Genomic DNA, 20,092 nt, shown 5'->3' with positions numbered 1-20,092 from the left:
CTGGGAACACAGCTGTCCGGATAGAGTAGATGGCCTTCCAGAAAAGAAAGTAAACTTAAAAACTGATATACCAAAACAAACAAACAAACAACAAAAGAAAACCTGGTGTGCCTGAGAGAAAGATGAAAGAAAATTAGCTCACTCCATCAAATCTATAGGTCGAATTTTGAGAAAACTGCAACAAATTTGGGGAACTACAAGGTACTTCTCTGGCAGAAGCCCATAGCTTTCCAGAAGCCCATAGCTTTTCCGAAGACAAAACATATTGTGGTTTTGTGAGTGGCTGTCTCAAAGCTCTTCTTCTAGTAGTATCTTGTGGTGTTTGGAAATCAGGGGAAACTATGAATGATTTTCATGTTTTCTGGTTTTGTTTTTTACATGTTTTTGTTTCTGCCCATTTCCTTTAAGCCGGAGGCCCAAAGCTGGCAGCCTGTGAGCCAGTTCAGACTGTGAATGTGTTTTCTTTGGCCTACAGGCTGTTTTTCAAATTTTTGAATTAGTTGCCGGCATTTAAAAATCAGGAGATTTCACTCCCCCCTGCCCCACCAAAAAGAAAAAAAAATCCGGATTTCCTGCTTTTCTTGAAAAATTGGAGGATCTGAAGACAACTGGGTTGCACGTCCACATTGCAATGATATGCAGGAGCTGAGCAACAGCTGCCCCCTTTGGACAGGGTGTGTGCTCATCCTTTGGCCCCATCCCCACCTGGCCTGCTACCTCCCTTTCCTTTACCTACCAGGCCCATCCCAAGACTCCACAGAGAATGAGGCTTCCAAAATAGCTCTGTCATTAGTTCTAAACCATTTACCTTGAGCTGCTTCCTGTTCTACATCCCGACATGTTCCCAGGACTTGAAGGTTCTGATGTGATGACTGACTTCCTGTTTGTGGATTCTACTCATCCCTCTGGTTTGACACCTGGCACCATTCCCTCAGGCTACCTGTGCTTCCTGTCCACCCTGCCCCTGGCCCTCTACACCAGGAGGACCCACCCATGTGCCACGCTGCTGGCAGCCACAAAAACCAAGCCAGAGGCATCCCGCTTGGTTGGCTCTCACCTCGTATCTGTCCCTGCTCTAATTCCCCACTCACTACTTCTTTCAGGGCCAACCTGGTGGCTGACCATCCGACTTTTGTCTTCTGTTTCCATCCTTGAAATCATCCCTTGGACTAGACCATAGAATTCAGCTCTTGTTTCAGCTCTGGGCCTCTCTCTCTTAAGCTTTGCTTGTGACTCTTCGTACTTACAAAATCTTCAACTAAACCCAGTGCCAGCTCTTGGAAATGTATTAGAGTGGTGCTAGCTGTTGTATCAAACAAATCCCCAACATTTCAGTGGTTTACACCATAAAAGTTTATTTCTCACTCACATAACAGTCAAAGGGGAGTTTTCCTGGCCTTAAGGCAGGACCAAGCCTCCTTCCAACTGTGGCTCTGCTATCCTTGAAGGTGTCAGAACCCTCTTTATCCAGCTAATGAGCAACAAAAAGGAGAGAATGGTGAGGAACCCCTGCTTCTTCACTGCCTTCCAGCCTGGAATTGACACATGTCACTTCCACTCACATTCCCTTGGTGAGAGCTTACCATGCGTTCCCACCTAAACGTAGGAGGAGATGGGAAGTATAGTCTGGGTGTGAGGTGCCAATCCCCCAGTGACAGTGTCTGCAAGGGAAGGGAGAGCCTGAGTTTGGGGAGGGCAACTGGCCTTCTCTGCCACAGCACTCTGTCCAAGCAGAGGCCCGCAGAGCTGTCTCCCTGGCTGAGCTGGTACTAGTCCCCATTAAGTGCGGGAAGGAAATTGCACATTTTTCTCCAGGATTATAGAACTCTCCATGGCAGAACTCTCCATGGCAACTGACAAAAACCCAAATCAGCCTAAGGAGAAAGGGCATTTGCTGGCTCTCATAACCGGGAAGTTAAGGGAATGAGGTGGCCTAAAGCGCAATTGGAACCAGACCCTTAACCGTGGATATTAGGTTTCTTTTTCCTCTTTGCATTTCTGTATCTTGACTGAGTCCCCTCTATCCTTCTGTAGATTTTCTCCATGTGACAGGGAAGGAGGCTGACACCTGCCCTTGCATCACTTCCTCCCAATTCCATGCTCTAAAAGGCAAAGGCCACTTCTCCTCCAGCTTCAAGCTGTAAAAACCACAGAGAAGTCTCTGATTGGACTGGCAGGGGCCACAGGCCTACCAGGGAGACAGATGAGTTGTGAGTTCCTTTCCTAGCACATTGGAGTGGGAGCAGAGCAGCTTAGTTAGGGAAGCAGGTACTGCAGGACAGACAAAGCAATGCATACATAAACCTTTGACAGCACAGCATCTGACCATACCTCTGTGGCCAGCTCAGGCCCTGGGCCTCAGTGCAGATCCCAGGGAGCAGCCCCTTGAGACCAGAGCACACTCATTCTACACTATTCTAGTTAAAGCCATAGTTTCCATAAGAGTTAATAGGATCTTCTTGACTTTCCATGAATTCACCAGAGTTGGAAAAAGGCCTGATGATGTTTCTTTACAAGACCTGAAGGCCTTGCAAGTTTCATCAAGTTCCATCAAAGGGATATATTTACATAATGAAATATCATTGGAAAACTTGTGTTTTTCAGGCAAGAATTCACTTCAAGTGCTGAAGCGTCTCCTTTATTCATCCATCCAACAAATCATCATTTGCCCAGTTAAGAGTCACGTGCTGGACATGCAATGATGGATCAGTTCAAGTCTATGGCCTCACCAGGCTTAGAATCTCTGGTATATAAGCAAACACAGTTGAGGCAAAATGTGATACCATGATCAAGTCTTTAAGGTAATAGTGTTACACAAACAAACAAAGATACCCTGAATCCTGAGTGTAGAATCAAGAGCTTCTCAGGAATGGAAGAAACTCCTGATATGCTGAATAAATGAAGGTAGGAATCAGGAGCAAATAGCAGTCAGAATATCTTGGAGTCATGATGTACGGCAAAGCAATTTGGAGTGTCGGTATCACTGGTATGCTACCTTGCAGGTGTGCCGTTGGGACCAGCCATCCTCTAACTCTTTCCTTGATTGCCACTGAGTTTTAGTTGGAGATTTTTTCCCATGAACACACATTTCCAATTTTTTATTGTTAAGTCAATGACAATTGTTTTACATTTTCAGAAACTTATAATACCATTATGCAAAGTAAAGAAAACCAATACAGTCTAGCTCTTGATTCTTTTAATAAACTTTTTATTTTTGACTAATTTTTTTTCTTTTTTTTGCTTTTAGAAATACCTTTACTTAGAATTCTCCTAATATTTATCCATATTGGTAAATTTCTCTTATAGCAGTTCAAATATCTAGGTAGGAGAAGGACACTTCCAGGGAAAACAGGGAATTTAAAACTTTGTTATTTAAGAAACAAACACATTATCTTCCCCAAATACATCAGAGGGCATGCTAGGATTGACATTTCAAGAACAATCACTCCTCAAACAAACTTAGAAATAATAGCACTATGAAAATGTTTAAGAGTCTGGTTAACTTCAAAGCATAAATCATATTATTGGAAAGCCAATCTCTACATCATTGTTTCCTGGTAAAGTAGTATGAAGATCATAGCTTTGATAAGCTTCAATAAGCATCAATATACAGTCCACATCACTTGCTTTAGTTTGTTTGGACCTACTAATTGCTCCAAGGCTTCTCCTGAATGGTCTGTTATCAGGGGGCATCCATGGAAGAGTAATATACATATCTGAGGACAGCAAGTAAGGACAGCTTCTACAGCCTTATCAGTCACATTCACACAATACCCCATATGAGTTTCCTCTAATTTCTCGGCACAAGGTCCACTAACAAGCACAACCACACCACTGTGAGATACCTGAGTAGCTGAAAAATCAACTCTGCAAAAATGGGCAGCTTTCTCCTAATGTCTGCAAGTACACCTCAGTAATATCTAAGCAGCCACCTAAGTCAATGATCTTTTTTTTTTTTTTAATTTCGTTTATTTATTTTTGGCTGCGTTGGGTCTTCGTTGCTCTGTGCAGGCTTTCTCTAGTTGCGGCGAGCGGGGGCTACTGTTCATTGCGGTGCGCGGGCTTCTCATTGCAGTGGCTTCTCTTGTTGCGGAGCACGGGCTCAGGCGTGCAGGCTTCAGTAGTTGTGGCTCGCAGGCTCAGTAGTTGCTGCGCACGGGCTTGGTTGCTCTGCACCACGTGGGATCTCCCCGGACCAGGGCTCGAACCCGCGTCCCCTGTATTGGCAGGCAGATTCTTAACCGCTGCGCCACGAGGGGAAGTCCCTAACTTTAGCAGCCGGCAATTGAGTGCAAGAGCAAGGACTCCTTCATCAGTGAGATTGAAGCATCTTTTCAAAGAAGCTTCGTGCAGGTAAGAACAAGGTGAAGCCACAGCTTTTATTCCTTTTGAAGTTATGGAAATTCTGTTTTCTTTTGAGGAATTTAAATTTAATTTCTTCAGTTTTCTGCAGTTACATAGGTGCAGGAGAGCAGTATCTGAAATATCACAGCTTTGTAGATCTAGAGTTTGGACTCAGGATGTAAAATCTCACTGATATTTGAATGTGTTATCTGCCCCTGCACGCTCATTATTTTGAACAGTCTATCTTTTATGTTAGGTGGCAAAAGCTTAATGTCTGTGATATATCTAGAAATATTCTTCATGAAGCACCAAAGGCATCCACTGCGGGCTGGGCATCGCGGCCGCCCTCAGGAGCCTCTTCCGCGGTCCCAGAGAAATCCAGCCAGAGACCGTCTGTCAACTCCTGCCCCGTGCGAGATGTTATTTTTGACTAATTTTTGATTTACAGAAAAGTTGCATAGATAATACAGAGAGTTTCTATATATCCCTTGCCCAGTTTCTCCTAACAGTACATTTGTCAGAACTAAGAAACTAACATTGGTACATTACTATTAACTAAACTCCTTACTTTGTTCTGATTTCACCAGTTTTTCTGCTAATACCTCGCTTCTGTTCCAGGATCCAATCCAGAATACCACATTGAATTTTGTAGCTCTTGTTTTTTAAGGATCATTATTTGTTAGGCATGGGTCAACTCTGCCTCTTTTCTTCCTTGCTGCCAATGCTTCAGACATTTCATGGTTCATTAGCACCTGCTGCAGTGTGAATAAGGGAAGGAAACAATTTTGAAATGCAAATCAGCCAAATGTTGTTATTTATTGGTCTGTGGCAGTTAGCTCAGTTGTTAATAAGGCCAAGGTTATTGGCTCCATCTCTGTCAGTGAGTCAGCCGGCTTAGCAGTGACAGGGAAAATTTTGTCCTGTGGCCATTATTTGCACCCTAAACCTTGTTCAGCTTCTCTCAAATGCAAACTTTTTGCCGCAATGGGGTAATGGTGGGAGTCTCTACCCTATCTATTACCTTGCTACTCAAAGTGTGGTTCACGGACCAGCAGCATCAGCGTCACTTGGAGTTTGTTAGAAATACAGAATCTCAGGCCCCACCCAGATATAAGAATCAGAATCTGCACTGTAACAGGATTCCCAGGTGATGAAGAAGCATGGCTCTTCCGCAAATGTTTATTGAGAACCTACCCTATAAATGTGCTGGAGTCACAAAAGAAAAAGGGAAGCATATCTCACCGTCACAGAACATACAACCACCTAGCAGGGATTTAAGACAAGCCAAATGACAATTACAATGTCATATTTAAGCTGAGAGCTGAAAACTAAAAAGATTTAGCCAGTTGAAAGAGGGAGGAAGGTACAGGGGGTTAGGACAGAGGAAAATCAGGTTAGGGGTGGAGGAACTCAGGGGCAAGGGAGACCATGGTGTCTCCTGGGAACTGCACATAGCGCAACATGGCTGGAGCACCAAATGCCAACACTGGGAATGTATGATGGGGATGATCCAGAGATTTCCTTCTCTCTGTATTCACCAGCATCATCAACAATATTATTGAGCACCAACTATGTGCTAGGCACTGTGCTAGGTGTTGGGCATATAGGTAATAAATATCATGGCCTCATTAGATATGGGACTCTAGTCCAGGTCAGTTAAATGTTGCAATTACCTAAACAACTGGAGGGAAAAGGTGCACAGTATGCCAGAGGCCTTGCAGGTACAGCTCAAGGATCCCCCAGATGGAACAGTCCAAGGGAGGCTAGACCTGCGTTCACATAGGGTCAGTAGAGTGTGACAAATATGGAGTGGGTAAGAAAAGGGGTCCCAACTAAATCATCCTGTAATAAAAGGATGCATGAGTCCCGTAGGGCCAGAAGGTGATGCCGAGGTCAACATTAGGCAAGGGACAGGAAGTGTATTCATTTTTTACTGCTGCGTAACAAATCACCACAAACTTAGTGGCTCCAAATGAAACCCGTGTATTAGCTGACAGTTCTGTAGGTCCAGCAGGCTTGGTTGGGCTCTCTGCTTAGGTTCTCGCAAGGCTGAGGTTAAGGTATCAACCAAGCTGGGCTCTTATCTGGAGGCCCTGGGGAGGAACCCACTTCCAAATTCATCCAGGTATTGGCAAAATCCAGTTCCTTGGGGCAGTGGAACTGAGGTTCCAGTTTCCCTGCTGGCTGCCAGCCAGGGTCAACCACTCTCTGCTCCTAGACACCACCCAAGTGGCCTCTTATATCTTCAAGGCCATCAACAGTGTATCAGATCTCCCTCATGCCCTGAATTTCCAACATCCTCTTCTGCTGCCGGCCGAGAAAACTCTCTGCTCCTAAGAGACCATGTGATTAGATCAGGCCCACCTGGATAATCTCCCTGTCTTGAGGTCAACTGTGCCATATAACATGCCATAATCACAGGAGTCATGTCTCATCATAGGCAGAGATTAGGCTCTCTGTGGGGGGTGGAGGTGGGGTCAGGGACCGTTTTAGAACTTCTGTCTACTACAGGAGCTAGGAATCAGATGGAGTTTTGGAATTCTAACTGGCAGGTCTTGGTTCCACATGAGGCTTATGGTGAGGGTGGAAGTGGAGTCTGCCTTCTGATGAGCTCCCGGGAGGTGTGCCCTTGCACCATTCTGATTGCACACAGTCAGCGGTTGCACACACAAAAACCCCATGGTTTATCTGATCTCTTGAAGGATTCTGGTTGTCATGGTTACTTCTGGGGCCAAGCTCCCCCTTCCCCTGAACTAAGTCAGTCTGTGAATCTTCTTGCCATCCCTGTGAAGGGTCTCTGTTCTGTTCCATGACAGCCCAGATCTGGAGCTCAGTCCCATTTCAGTCTTGGCCCAAAAAGACACTCACTGTGGCCTTGGTGGGAGCAGCAGACCTTACCAAGGTTTGAGACATGCACCCTATCATCCCCCCAAGAGCACTGAGCATTTCTTTCCTTAGAGGCCCTTCATGATGATTGGCTCTCTCTCCTCTCTCCAGCTTCCCATCCTGCACTACTTTACCTCTTCCTGCCTCTCAGAAGCCACCCCCATGTCTCCCTTTATCATATGCAGGGCAATTCCATTTTCAACAGCTCCAGGTTTTCTTTTGCACAGCTGATGATTTGGCTAAAGCTTTGGTGTCACCACTTCTAAGAATCTACCAGATTCAGTCCTTAAGTCAAGACCACCCTCTTCCCAAGTCTTTTTCTTTCCAGGGCAGTGAAGGGGGAGGTGATTTCACATGCTGTGGGTGGATTTGCCAAGTATAGGGAGAGCACAGGGTTGTAGCACTTCCCCTAGTGGGTTACAGGGAGGGAAAGACTGGAAAGGGAGCCTAGGAGGGTGGAAATCAGGTCCCAACTGAGGGGAATCGTTTTTACTAAAGAAGGAGCAGAGAGTGAGAGAGCAAAGCCTGTTTTAGAAAGCGAAGAAGCACAGAACTGGACCTTGAAGGAAGATTAAGATTCAGGTAAGTGGAGAAGAAGAAGAAACTGCTTTCCAAGCAGAGCCCTGTTGACAGGAAAGGCAGGGAGGAGGACGGTTTGGGGCTTGTTGTCAATTACCAGACCTTTTCGACTAGAGTAGTGTCCTGTCACAGAACATGCTGGGTGTCAAGGCCAACTGATAAAAGGCATAGAGCAGAAGGCAATTACCGGACTTCCCTTCCACAGGCGGTGAGTAGCCATTGAGGTTTTCAGCATGGCATGTCAGTTTGTGCTACCAAGGTCACTTTTTATTGACTTAGCCAGCACGTTTGCAAATGTATACTTTCAGATTACACAAAACCCGCCTTTACACACACACACACACACACACACACCCCTCCAATTCACAAAAGAGCAACTGTTTGTTAACAACCTGCATTGATCTTGGGTTTTTTCCTTTGGCTTAGTGATTCCTTAGTTCACTGGGAATCAGCAGCAGAGCTGCCACTGACAGGTGATGTATTAGGTGAGATTAATTGGCTTTCAGCATCCAGTTCCACTTTTTACTGAGTCTTCTTAAAAGTGAGAGAACTATAAACTTTGTTTCTCCGAATCCCTCGTGGCTAGGGTTCTGTTTGTTGCACATTAGGCTCTATCCATTAAATGCACTCGTGAGAGATTTAAATGGCAGAAGAGAGGAAGGGGGCACCTTTCTGATGCTTTGGCTATGTCTGCTGAAGAGCAATGTCAAAGCCATGTGGACATCTACAGCAGCATCAGTCCAGTGTTCAATTTCCAGATCCATGAGTGTCAAGTGGAACTTGGGGCAGAGGTGGCAGAGGTGGTACCTGATCCCTGGATTACAGCCATGGTGGTATCTTAAATCGAGCAGTCTCATTAGTAGCCTTCTGGTTATGGAGGAGTCATGGTTTCCCCAGCAGGTCAGTCCTGCAGTGCTCTGGTTTTCATTCCAAGAGGGAGCTCAGTCCTCCAACCCTTCAGAAAATTATAAAATTATTAATTTTCTTCTGGTTTAAAATACCTTGAGTGGCTTCTGTTTCTTGCTCTGAACCTTAACTTCTGCAGCAAGAGGATATAAAAGCATAGTTTTTCACTAAATAGACTCAAAAAATATTCTTAGGGTTGACGTCCAAACTGTGTTGAATTGAGGGGTCTGGAACTACATGTCTCTTAGCATATGGGCTTTTCTAGGATAATGTTCCCAAGGTGTGATGCATATACCTCTAATGATACGTATACCTCCCTCTATGGGAGGATTTTAGATAGTACATGAGTGAACATTTACACAGTTTTAATGGATGCATATTTATTTTTAAATGTTCTAGAAGAAAATGGACAGGTAGCATATCAAACCTGATTTCATGAATCACTGACTTCATGAATATATTGCTTGTGGGAAGGCGAGAGTGGATTGTGAGCGCTCCAGCAAAATATGTTAATTAATTTAATGAAAAATAGGAAGGAAAAATAGATAGATGGCACACAGATTTGGCAAAACCACGGAGACGGTATTCAAGTGACTGAGGTTTGGAAAACCCTTTCCTAGTAGCTCATTCTTGAGTCCCCTTACCGTATGAATGAGGGGAAGCAACTTGAGACCACACATCCGGTGCTCCAATCTATACCAGGCCCCATCCCAAAGATCACCATTCTTTTTCACTCCAGATATGATGGAAAGTCTATATTCCTCTGGAACGTCACAGAGAGAACACCCAGAGCCTTCGGGTTATCACACGTCAAGGCTGGATCAGCCCATCAGTGGAACCAAAGGGTGGGGTGGGGAGGAGAGATTGCAGAATGAGCCTGGCTCCAGGAACAGCATGTATTCAGCACAGAGCCATAAGTTCAGAAATACCAGACTTGGGTGTGTTTGTTATGGAGACTTACTACAGTGAGAGGGAGGGTAAGAACCCAGGATTATTCTCAAAGGGAAAGCTGGCAAAGCATCTCCCAAGAGTCCCTGTCAAAAGCCACAAACCCCAGACACACTAACAAAATAAGGGGACATCCAGGAGCCACCCTACTTCTCTGTCCTTGTTTTCATCCCTCAAACCTCAGATACTGCAGATATGTATGACGCTAAATGTAATGAGTACAAATTGCAACTACTCAAAAGCTATACCTTGATAAAGCTTAACTGCACCAGCAGAGAGATAAGACAAGAAACTGGATTAGAGGACATTTAGAAAAAAGGGTCTAATAGGTCAGTGATTTCTAAATGCTGGTCTATAGACCAGTGTCCAGCTGGCTACAGAATAATCACCTAAATGGGGGATGGATGAGTGTTTCAAATATTTTTTCCAGCTTTATTGAGATATAATTGACATATAACATTGTGTACGTTGAAGGTGTGCAACATGTTCATTTATATACTTATATATGGCGAAATGATAACCACCATAGGATAGGTGGGTGCTTTAAGATTGTAGATTCCCAGTCACCACCCAGAGAGCATTCTGGTTCAGGTCAGAGATGGACTCTCGGGATTGGTGTTTTTAACAAGCTGTCCTGACAGTTCCGATGTTCAGTCAACTTTTCAAACTACTTTTTGAGACCTTGTGACTCGTGTCTCGTTGCTTCCTTCCATTCCCCATGGGCCCAGCCTGGTTCATTTCTTCCATGTTGGTTGACACTGAAAGCTCGCTAACACCTTTCCTGCCCCTCTCTTATCTTAAAACACTTTAAAGGCAAACCAATGACTCCAAAGGACAGGAAAATCATACAGTAAAGAGAAATAGGATTTAGTGTCCAAAAAGAGCTTTCCTTCTTGGGAAAGGTCATCATGTAACCTCTCAAAACTGCACTTTTCCTCATCTTTAAAAACAGGGGTTAATAAATGTGCCCACATTACTGGGTTGTTATAAGGATCAAACAAAACTATTGATTCAAACACCTAGTGACATGCAATCTAAGCTAATCACATTACTTCTGTGCTCAGAAGCACTCAATGGCTACTGGAGCCTACATGTCTTGTCTGGTCTATCAGGCTGGCATCTCTTCCTCTGGCATCTCTTCCATCTCTCCCTTTCCCTGTTCTGCAGGATTCTGTAGGACAGTCAGTCCCAAAGCCTCTGTGGTGAGCACATGACCCAAGCTAAGCCAATCAGACTCTGTCCTGGGAATTTAAACTTTGAGTGGGGATTCAGGGATGAGAGGTTTGAAGTTGAGTCATAGGTTCATCCTCTGGAGATCCCCTCTCGCTTGGTCAGCTCTTCCTTCAATTCTGTAAACTCGCCCATGTCCTTCCAACAGATTGTCTTCTTTTTCATTTCAGCTAACACAGAGTCTTCTGAAGCTAAAGAGCCCTAAATGATACAGCTCCCCATCATCTACAGAATGAAGCAGGTTAACTTCTCATCCTGTGTTACAGATTCTCCACATTGTGTTTATATCTCACGTAATGGCCCTTCCCTAACTAAGCTTAAGCCCCTGTGTAACAATCCCCTGGGAGCTAGCTATGTGACTGTTGGCATTTTATGGGCAAGAACGAGGTCTAACTCATTTGTGTCCTATGCCAGATGGCTTGACGTATTTCGATCAGATTTAATTGAGAACTAGCTCTGACATTTAAAAGTAAGAAAAGGCATCCTGTGGCTCAGAGCAGAAATACCTCCCAGACACTAAGATTACAGAGAATCTGGGTATCAACCAAGTTCTGGGGATATTTTTAAAAGTATATACTAAAGGACATATCCTATTCCTTTGGCTAGGAATTAGCTTTGGAAGTTTAAGATAGAGGGCCCAACTGATGCTCAATGAGGCCAAATGCTCCTGGATTTATATATTATAATCCTCTGAGTTATGCCTTTGGGTATTCAGAAAGGTTATTTGTACCATCAAGACATCCTGATGACCCACGAAATCTTACTCATAAGTGCTCAGTTCTGGGAACTTAAATCAAGATGTCTATAATTTTTTTTAAACAAAAAATTCTTAACTGATCTTAACAAAAAATAACTTAACTGGTGGCAAGACTATCAGCAAATTCTCTTTCCCTTCCTTATCTGTCCTGGTCCCTCTGCTAACAGTATTAGCTCCAGTCACCAACTAGCCATTGCTATCTGGGGCCACATTCACCAGAGATTTTATATTCCCTGATAGTGGAGAGAGGTAATGATTAAGGTAATTCCTCCTTCAAGAATGATGCAATGAACAAGACAACCTTGGAGGCCAGTAAACTGGGGTTTCTATCCTATTCTGGCACTTGTTAGTAGTTTAACTTCAAGCAAGTTATTTTCCCTCCCTAAGTCTCAGTTTCTTTATCTGTGGAATGGGGACAATAACACTGTACCCCATCTCCAAGATTCTGATTCCGTTAGTCCGTGGTGGCTGTGGATCATTGGAATTTTGCTATGAGGATCAAACGTATGAAAAGCCAAGCCTAGTGCCTGGTTCTGAGTCTGTGCTCCATAAATGTTCCTTTCCCTTCTCCTCCAATGCTCTCTTCCCTAGTAACATCTGTTAATTTCCACTCCGGACCTCTAATCACATTATATACTGGTATATGTACATAAAAACAAGTGATTTTAATATATAAACATATTCTATCTACATATTCATTCATTTGTTCAACAAATAGTTATTGAGAATCCATTTGCGCCAGGCACTGTGATTAAACCAGTTAGACAAGTTCCCTTTTCTCATGGGTCCTACTTTCTAGGAGGGGAGTGATGTGACAGGGAGGCGTAGGTGTGGTGGAGGAGTGCCATGTGGACTGGGCAGGTGAGGGAAGACTTCTCTGAAGAGGGGGCCTGTGAGATCCAGAGGGCAAGGAGGAGCCAACCTGCAACCAGACCAGGGAAGAGCACCCCAGGCAGAGGGCAGAGATGTTGAAGTGGGAAAGGAATAGGATCCGATTTTATGTTTAAAAAGTATCACTCTGGCTGCTGTGTCTCAGTGGATTACAAGAGGCCAGGATGGAAGCAAGTCCACGTGACTACAGCACATCACCCCGGACACGTGGACTCCCAGAGTTAGAAAGGAGGGCAGAGGAGTTCTGGCCCAGAGATGCATATGCAGGAATGACTGGGGGGCTCACCAGACTGGGGAACACAGGTCCTCATCCCCACCTGCACAATCAGCTGGGGGCATTACTAACAAAATTTCAAGGATCCACAGCCACCACTACAGGCCAAGAGAATCAGAATCTCAAAGATGGGGCCAGGTTAATGGAATTTTTTTTTTTTTTTTTTAACAAAACTCCCCGGGATATATTCAGAGTTGAGAATCATTGTGGCTGGGTAAACTCTCCAGGGCCCAAGCTCTCTCTGCTCCCTGAGACACCTTTCCAGTGTTGGACATCCCATTACTATGATGTTCTTTTTCAGAGCGGGCTAAAAATCAGCCCCTGGGTAGCTTCCCTGTACACCCACTCTTGGGGGGCCAGTCAGCAACTCTCTTTCTTCTACCCAACCACCACCTTCACCCCCATTGTTGCTCGCCACACCCACCATCACCCAAGGCAAATTTTGGCATAGGGGAGTGAAGGAAGTACGGAAACCTTGGATAGGAAAGAAGGAGTTGTCAGGCTTCTGGGCACCCTCCCTTCCCACCCCTGCAGGGGCCCCATCTAACAGGCTCTTGCACCCAGGGATACTCTGTAGGCTGCTCAGAGCCCAGCTTTGTGGCAGCAGTGGCGAACACGTGACCAGGAGGTGAACTGATGACTGTCCTCTCCCACCCAGTCCACACGTGCTACCAGAGAATTTGAGAACTGGAAGGGGCTTTAGCATAAGTAGCTTAATTCTAACTTAACTACGGGTGGGTGGGGGAGGGAGCTAGACACTAAATATAGTTAGTTTTGTATTTCTGGGGCATTCCTAGAAGCTTGAGAAGGGGGAAGGGAACTTGATCAACTGCATTCTGGCAGGCTTTGTGTTCTATAATTTACAGTCCTCACAAAAGCTCCATGGAATAGATGCTGTTCTTCTCATTGAGAGATTAGGCAACTGAGGTTCAAAGAGGTAAAGTAACTTGGCCAAGGTCACACGGCAGATCAGTGCCCAGGGCTCAGCCTTCATCTGCCACTGTGCCATGCTCCCTCTCGGTGCCCTTCTCTAGAATCTTCCTTCGGTAGACGGGTAATCAGCATCACCTTTTCCCCAAGTCACCCCATTTGAGGCCAGGAGCCAGCTCTCCAGTTCCTACTACCTATTGCCCATCACTCTGTGGCCTCTGCCCCCTGGGTGCCCTCTACCAGTGCCCAGCCTCTTCTGGCCCCTCTTTCCTCTTCCTCGACCATATTTCCAGAGCACGAAGAAACCCTAAAGTATTCAGAAAAAACCCAAACATGGAGGTTGAAAATGTGTCCATTTTGCTTGCATGTTTTGATGCAAGGGCTTAGGGAGGGAACTGCTTTCACTCCTGTTTTGACATGTAGCCCATCGCTTTACCAGCATTGCTATGATTTTGCATGCTGACTCCTCAGCCGTGGGAAATTTCCCAGCTGCTCCAGGCCTCCAATGATCTCTCCTTTAAAGGCTCTGCCCACAGTATTAGCACTTACCTAGGAAATCAGCTTATCCTGTAATGTCCTCTTTCTTTTTTTTTTTTTAATTTATTTATTGAATTTATTTATTTTTGGCTGCGTTGGGTCTTCGTTGCTGCGCGCTGGCTTTCTCTAGTTGCGGCGAGCAGAGGCCACTCTTTGTTGTGGCGCGCGGTCTTCTCATTACGGTGGCTTCTCTTGTTGTGGAGCACGGGCTCTAGGCGCGTGGGCCTCAGTAGTTGTGGCATGCGGTCTCAGTAGTTGTGGCTCTCGGGCTCTAGAGCACAGGCTCAGTAGTTGTGGCTTGCAGGCTCTATAGCACAGGCTCAGTAGTTGCGGCACACAGGCTTAGTTGCTCCACAGCCTGTGGGATCTTCCAGGACAAGGGCTCGAACCCGTGTTCCCTGCATTGGCAGGCAGATTTTTAACCACTGCGCCACCAGGGAAGCCCCTGTAATGTTCTCTTGTCGTTGCATATGGACATGTTATGACCAACCACTGCCACCAACTCATGTTAAACTGAGGGAGGATGTTCTATACTCCATCTGTGTTCCCCAACATCTGAGTTACTATTGAGTTCTTGTTGACTAACTGATTGGCTGATCTGTATACCAGGACCACTCAAATGAAACCTGAAAGGTGGCACCACACCTATTCCTAGACCTCAAAAGAGCAGGGACTAGAGAAAGAAGCCATTCTTTATGCTGTTTTGCTTTCACCGCAGAACTCAGTCCCTGGAGGAAGCCATTCCTATAACCACGATCCTCTCCCACCTGAAGGAAGCCTCCTCCAGCTCTTGGCAGAGCCTTGTCACCTCCTGCAGGAACTCAGGAGCTAACGTCATTATCTCAGGGGCTCTGCCAGGCCTTTTACGAATCTTATCTTAGTTAATTCCCACAGCCAGCCTAGGCAGCATTATTCCCATTTCACAGCTAAGAAAACTCAGGATCACAAAGGGTAAGTAGCTCACTCCAAGGTACGTAAGGACAGCTAGTAAAGAGCAGAAAAGGGACCAGAATCCAGGTGTGCCGGGCCACAAAGCATCAGGGCACCTGATGCTCCTGTGTGTGCTTCATCTTGACCAGATTCACGGCTCTTCAAGGTGGAGACCAGGTTGGGGTTCCCCACAAGCCTTAGCATAGAGCAGGGGCGTAGTGAGTGTTTGCTCAGTAAATTGTCAGAGGAAGTTTACCCTGATTACCTATTGTGTGAGAAACAGCATTGGGGGAAAGAGGAAGTGTTTGCGTAGTGATAAGGCCTGTGTGCCTGATGGTAGCCCCAGGCCCTGGGCCAGGGACAAGAAGTGGGCGGGTGGGCAGCAGAGTGGAGCCTGGCGAGAGGCGCCTCCCTGACAGCGGCTGAAGGGAGTACTGGGGGGGAGGCCAGAGACCTAGGATTTAGTGGAGGACGGGAGCAGCATCCCAAAGGTTGACTGGCTTTGCTTCCCTGGCATCCAGGCCTACAGGTTTCCACCACCTAAAGGGGCTACAGAGACAGGGAGGGAAGAGGGAGGCATGCTCTCAGTGGACACCAGGGCCGCCTGGGGGTTGAGGGAGTGGCTGTGTGTGAGGCAAGGGATTTGTGTTTGGGAGCCGCTGGGGGCAGATATAACGCTTTGAAGGTACTCCCCAGGAAGATGCAGGAGAAATATGGTTTGATCCAACACCTCTGAGGAGAAGACATTTTCTTGGAGGACCCCAGACCAAGGAGGCAAAGCATGGAAAACCATGGTTTGGAGGGATCAGAAAAGGCGGAGCTTGATATGGGGAGCTGGTTCCGAGAGATGGCTGGGCCTGATGAGGGCACAGGGTGTGCCTTCGGGGGGACCACAAAAGTAGAGGTGCAGGGGAGCAGAGGGAGTGGGGACCCGAGCGGATGCTGCACATCCTGGCCTCACCGTTCACTGACTGTGGGACTTTGGGCAAGTTACATAACCCGCCTGACCCTCAGTTTCTTTATCCATAAAATGGGAGATAATAGTACCACCTGCCTTATACCATTGTTGAGGGGGTAAAATGAGATAAAATATGTACTGAGCTTAGCACTGTGCCCAGAAAAGAAAAAGATTCAATAAATGTTAGCAGTAGCTGGTGATGGTGAGGTATGTTCCTGGGAGGGAGGGATCTAGGAATACAGTGAAAAAATAAGCCACTGCCAGCCTATTCTGTTTCATGACAACTTAAATTTACTGAGTGCATACTATGTGCCAGAAACTATTCTCAATGCTGTAAATATTTTATTTCATTTAATCCTTATCACAGGCTTAGGAGATAGACACTATAATTTTCCTCATTTACATGAGGAAGCAGAAGCACAGAGAGTTTGGGTAATTAGACTGAAGTCACACAGTTACTGGGTAACAGAACTCGGGAATTCTGATTCCAGGACCACACACTTACATCCTGCCTCTCATCTGCTTAAATAAATGTAAGGCATCTAGAGATAGAGCAGACAACTGGTCATGGAGTACACAGCAAGGCATGGGGCTTCTCAAACCTCTACTGCGCCAGAATCTCCCAGGGAGGTGATCTAAAATGTGCACACCGGGGCGCCATGCCCAGAAAACCTGACTCTGACAGCAGTGAGAGTGGTAGGGCTGGGGCAAGGGAGGACAGAAATTTGTATTTTTAATCAGCTCCGTAGATGATTCTGATGCAGTTGGTCTAGAGGTGGGAGGGGAACACATAGACAGTGCAGTGAGTGAAGTGGTGGCTTCACCTTTGCGAGCCTGCGATTTCTCCACTATGTTTTGGACGCATGCTTATAAGAAGTCAAAGATAGGCTCTGTTCTCAGTCTCTGGCTTCACATTTTACAAAGGATGAAGTCAACACCTAGATGGTGTAATTTCTAGCCCCAGGTCGCCCAGTGAGTGGGTGGCAGGGCAGAGCCAGGACCCCTATCTAGAGCACATACCTCCTGTGGGAAGCCCAGTTCATGGCTCTCAGTGTGGGCTTGCCAGGAAGTCCTGGTTATTGTAATGCTGGAATGTTGTTACTTTAACTTCACTCCAAAAGAGTCGATTCTCTCTAATGATTTTGCTTGGTGGTGAGTCTCTTTGCCCCTGACCAACATGTAGGTAGTGGCTTTTGACCTCTGGCTTAGAGACTCTGATGGTTCCCTTCCACACTGCTGGGTCTTCTGCTTTAGGGATGCAAGTTGAGCTTTCTTCAGAAGCCGCTATCTGAAATGCAGAAGTTGGCCATCTGTAGAACTGACAGCACTGGCTGTGGTCTGTGAAACACCAAATCTTGGAGAAGTACCTCTTTAGAAAGGTTATTAATACTTCCTTTGCCCACGTGCCGCGATGATTTTGTGCAAGAAAGAAAAAAAAGAGCCTCCCTCATGTGCCTGCGGAGAGAGCTTCCTCCTCATCTGAAGCCCTGGCTTCCCGTTCCTCCCTCTTTGCTAACACTTGAGCTGGCAGAACATGGCTGGCCCAGGAATGAACCTTGTCCCCAAGCTGGTGTTCCAGATACTCTCCTTACCAGAGGTCTAATTTCGTGTCGTGTTCCAGGAGAAAGGGCATCAGTGCTTGAGCAGGAGAAACAGGGATGTAAGTCAGACTGAGAAATATTTATTGAGTGCACGCTGCTTGGAAGGCGTGGAAAGGTTAGGTATTGAAATAGGAATGGCCACGGGTTAGGTGGAGCATTAGTTTTCAACTCCGGATGCATGTTGGATCACAGAGAAGTTTTAAAAAATCCAAATGCCCAGGTTGCACCCATACCATTTACATCAGAATGTCTGGGGGGGTGTAGTGGAAGTAGCCAGACATCAGTATTTATTAAAGACCCCCAGATGGTTCCAGCGTGCAGCAGAGTTAGGGAACCACTGAAATATGCTATTGCCCTGGACAAGACCCAGATATTCTGTTTTCATTGGTCTGCATTGGGTCCTAGGTGGGTCCTAGGCACTGGCAGTCTTTAAAAAGCTGCCAGGTGATTTCAGTGTGCAAAGGTGATTCAAGTAAATAATAAAGGGAAAGGCATGTGGGCATTATCAAGATGCCCACAGCTGGTGGTCTTTCCCCATCTATATGGTCTGTAATCGCTCACAAGATGGAGCTTTTGCGGAGGGAGAAAGAGTTTTGGTGGATTTCAGAGACAGCTGGTGATGGTAGACACCAGATGCTGACCACTTAGTAGCCTATCAAGGAAAACGCGTTGGAGAGAAAACAAAATTTCCTTAGAATCCGGAGTGAAGGCCAAAAACGGTGTAATCCTCCGCTCTAGGTCGCCAGGCTTTAAGGTCTCAAAACAGTTTTGAAGTATCCCAAGTGCTCTTAGGATCTGCATGTGTAGAGGCTTCAGGCATGGCTGTTTCCAGGGGTTTGGGGGTACATGCCATTTGGCTCTCTATTAATCCTCCTTTGGAGCGCCTCAACTCTGGGGCTACTTCCACAAAGCACTGAGCAATTTCCCCATTTCTTTCTTTCCTTCTCAGTACTTTTATTTCTTCTCAGAAGCATAAGTGGCTACAGACATAAGGTAAACATGGGGTCCCTGCAGTTCCCATCTTACCTCCCTGATCCTACCTCCTTCCCCCACTAGAGTCTCATCTTCACAGCTCTTCTTTTTTTGTCCCTAGGTTCTTCCACTCCATCTGGTCCAGTGGATTTCTTTTCATCTCATTCCTGTCTTGGGATTCTGCCTTCCTGGCCTCCAGGACTTCATCTCTCTGCCCTGGGCTCTGGGGCTGGTGTTCTCCATAAGCAAACAGTGCTGATGGCACAGAGGTGACACCTACCTTCTATTCCTGTTCTTTTCAGCTTTGGTTTGCTCTCAAGACATGTGGGTAGTGGTGACAGTTCATGTCATGGTTCTTATGTTTTCTGGAACTTCTTCTTTGGGGACGTATTTTTTATCTTTTGCTTACATCATTTCTAAAATTCTTGCTAGTAATTTTTTGTTAAATCCAGACTTAATGTTCTCAGCTCATATATATCACTAGAAGAACTTTGATCCTGGCAATAAGGATTTACAGGCTGTAACTTAAAGGCTGGGTCCTGATAGTTTAACTCGACAATGTTCTAGAGACAACACTGATGAAGGGCATTAATTGTGGTGGAGGGTTGGTGAGGAGGTCATGCTTCCTACTAGGAAGATAAAAATTCAGCATCATGGGAGTCTGGAGAGGAAGATAAATCTTGTTTTTTCAAGCAAAGTGAATTGAGGGGAGACGCTAATTGATGCTACAAGTTTTGCATTAACTATTAACATCTTTATGGATTTTCTGAAAGACTTAAATTTACTTAAACCCCACAAAAGTTGTATTTTGAATATAAGTGAGGGTAGAAAAAGAGAACCCAGAAGAATCTAAAACTTCTTAGTAGAGTGGGAACTAAATAATAAAGATCATGTTTTATCAAATGTAATTATGTCTGAAAACCGGTCTGCAGTTAGGAGCTCTCATTTCTATTCTCAGCTCTAACACTGACTCATCATATGGCTTGAAGCAAGTCACTAAACAACTTTGGACCTCAGCTTCTCCAGATGAAAAAATGACAATTAAAATACTAGATAGAGGAACTAGCATTTATGGAGCAACTGCTCTATGTCAATGTGCTAAGTGCTTTATATTATGTTGCAGTATTTCATTCAGCAAATATTTGTTGACCACCCAGTGTGTACAGGACATTGTGCCTGGCCTCAGGGAACAAAGCAAAGACCTTGCTCTCTTAGAGCTTAAGTTCCATTCGGGTTGGGTGATAATAAACAAAAAAGAAAGAAAGGAAGAAAGAAGGAAAGAAAGAAAGAAAGAAAGGAAGAAAGGAAGGAAGGAAGGAAGGAAGGAAGGAAGGAAGGAAGGAAGGAAG

The 20,092-nt window shown here is 45.5% G+C and overlaps 1 pseudogene; it reads right to left on the bottom strand.

Annotated features, from left to right (window-relative positions):
* Positions 1-3,602: 3,602 nt before the first annotated feature.
* Positions 3,603-4,655, bottom strand: LOC114903465 (annotated as a pseudogene).
* Between the last annotated feature and the right edge of the window lie 15,437 nt (positions 4,656-20,092).

This window comes from Monodon monoceros, unplaced genomic scaffold (assembly GCF_005190385.1).
Source record: "Monodon monoceros isolate NGI ecotype Baffin Bay Population unplaced genomic scaffold, NGI_Narwhal_1 Super_Scaffold_21, whole genome shotgun sequence".
Taxonomy (NCBI): Eukaryota; Metazoa; Chordata; class Mammalia; order Artiodactyla; family Monodontidae; genus Monodon; species Monodon monoceros.
The sequence above is the reverse complement of the archived record's forward strand: the minus strand, read 5'-3'. Positions and strand labels throughout refer to the sequence as shown.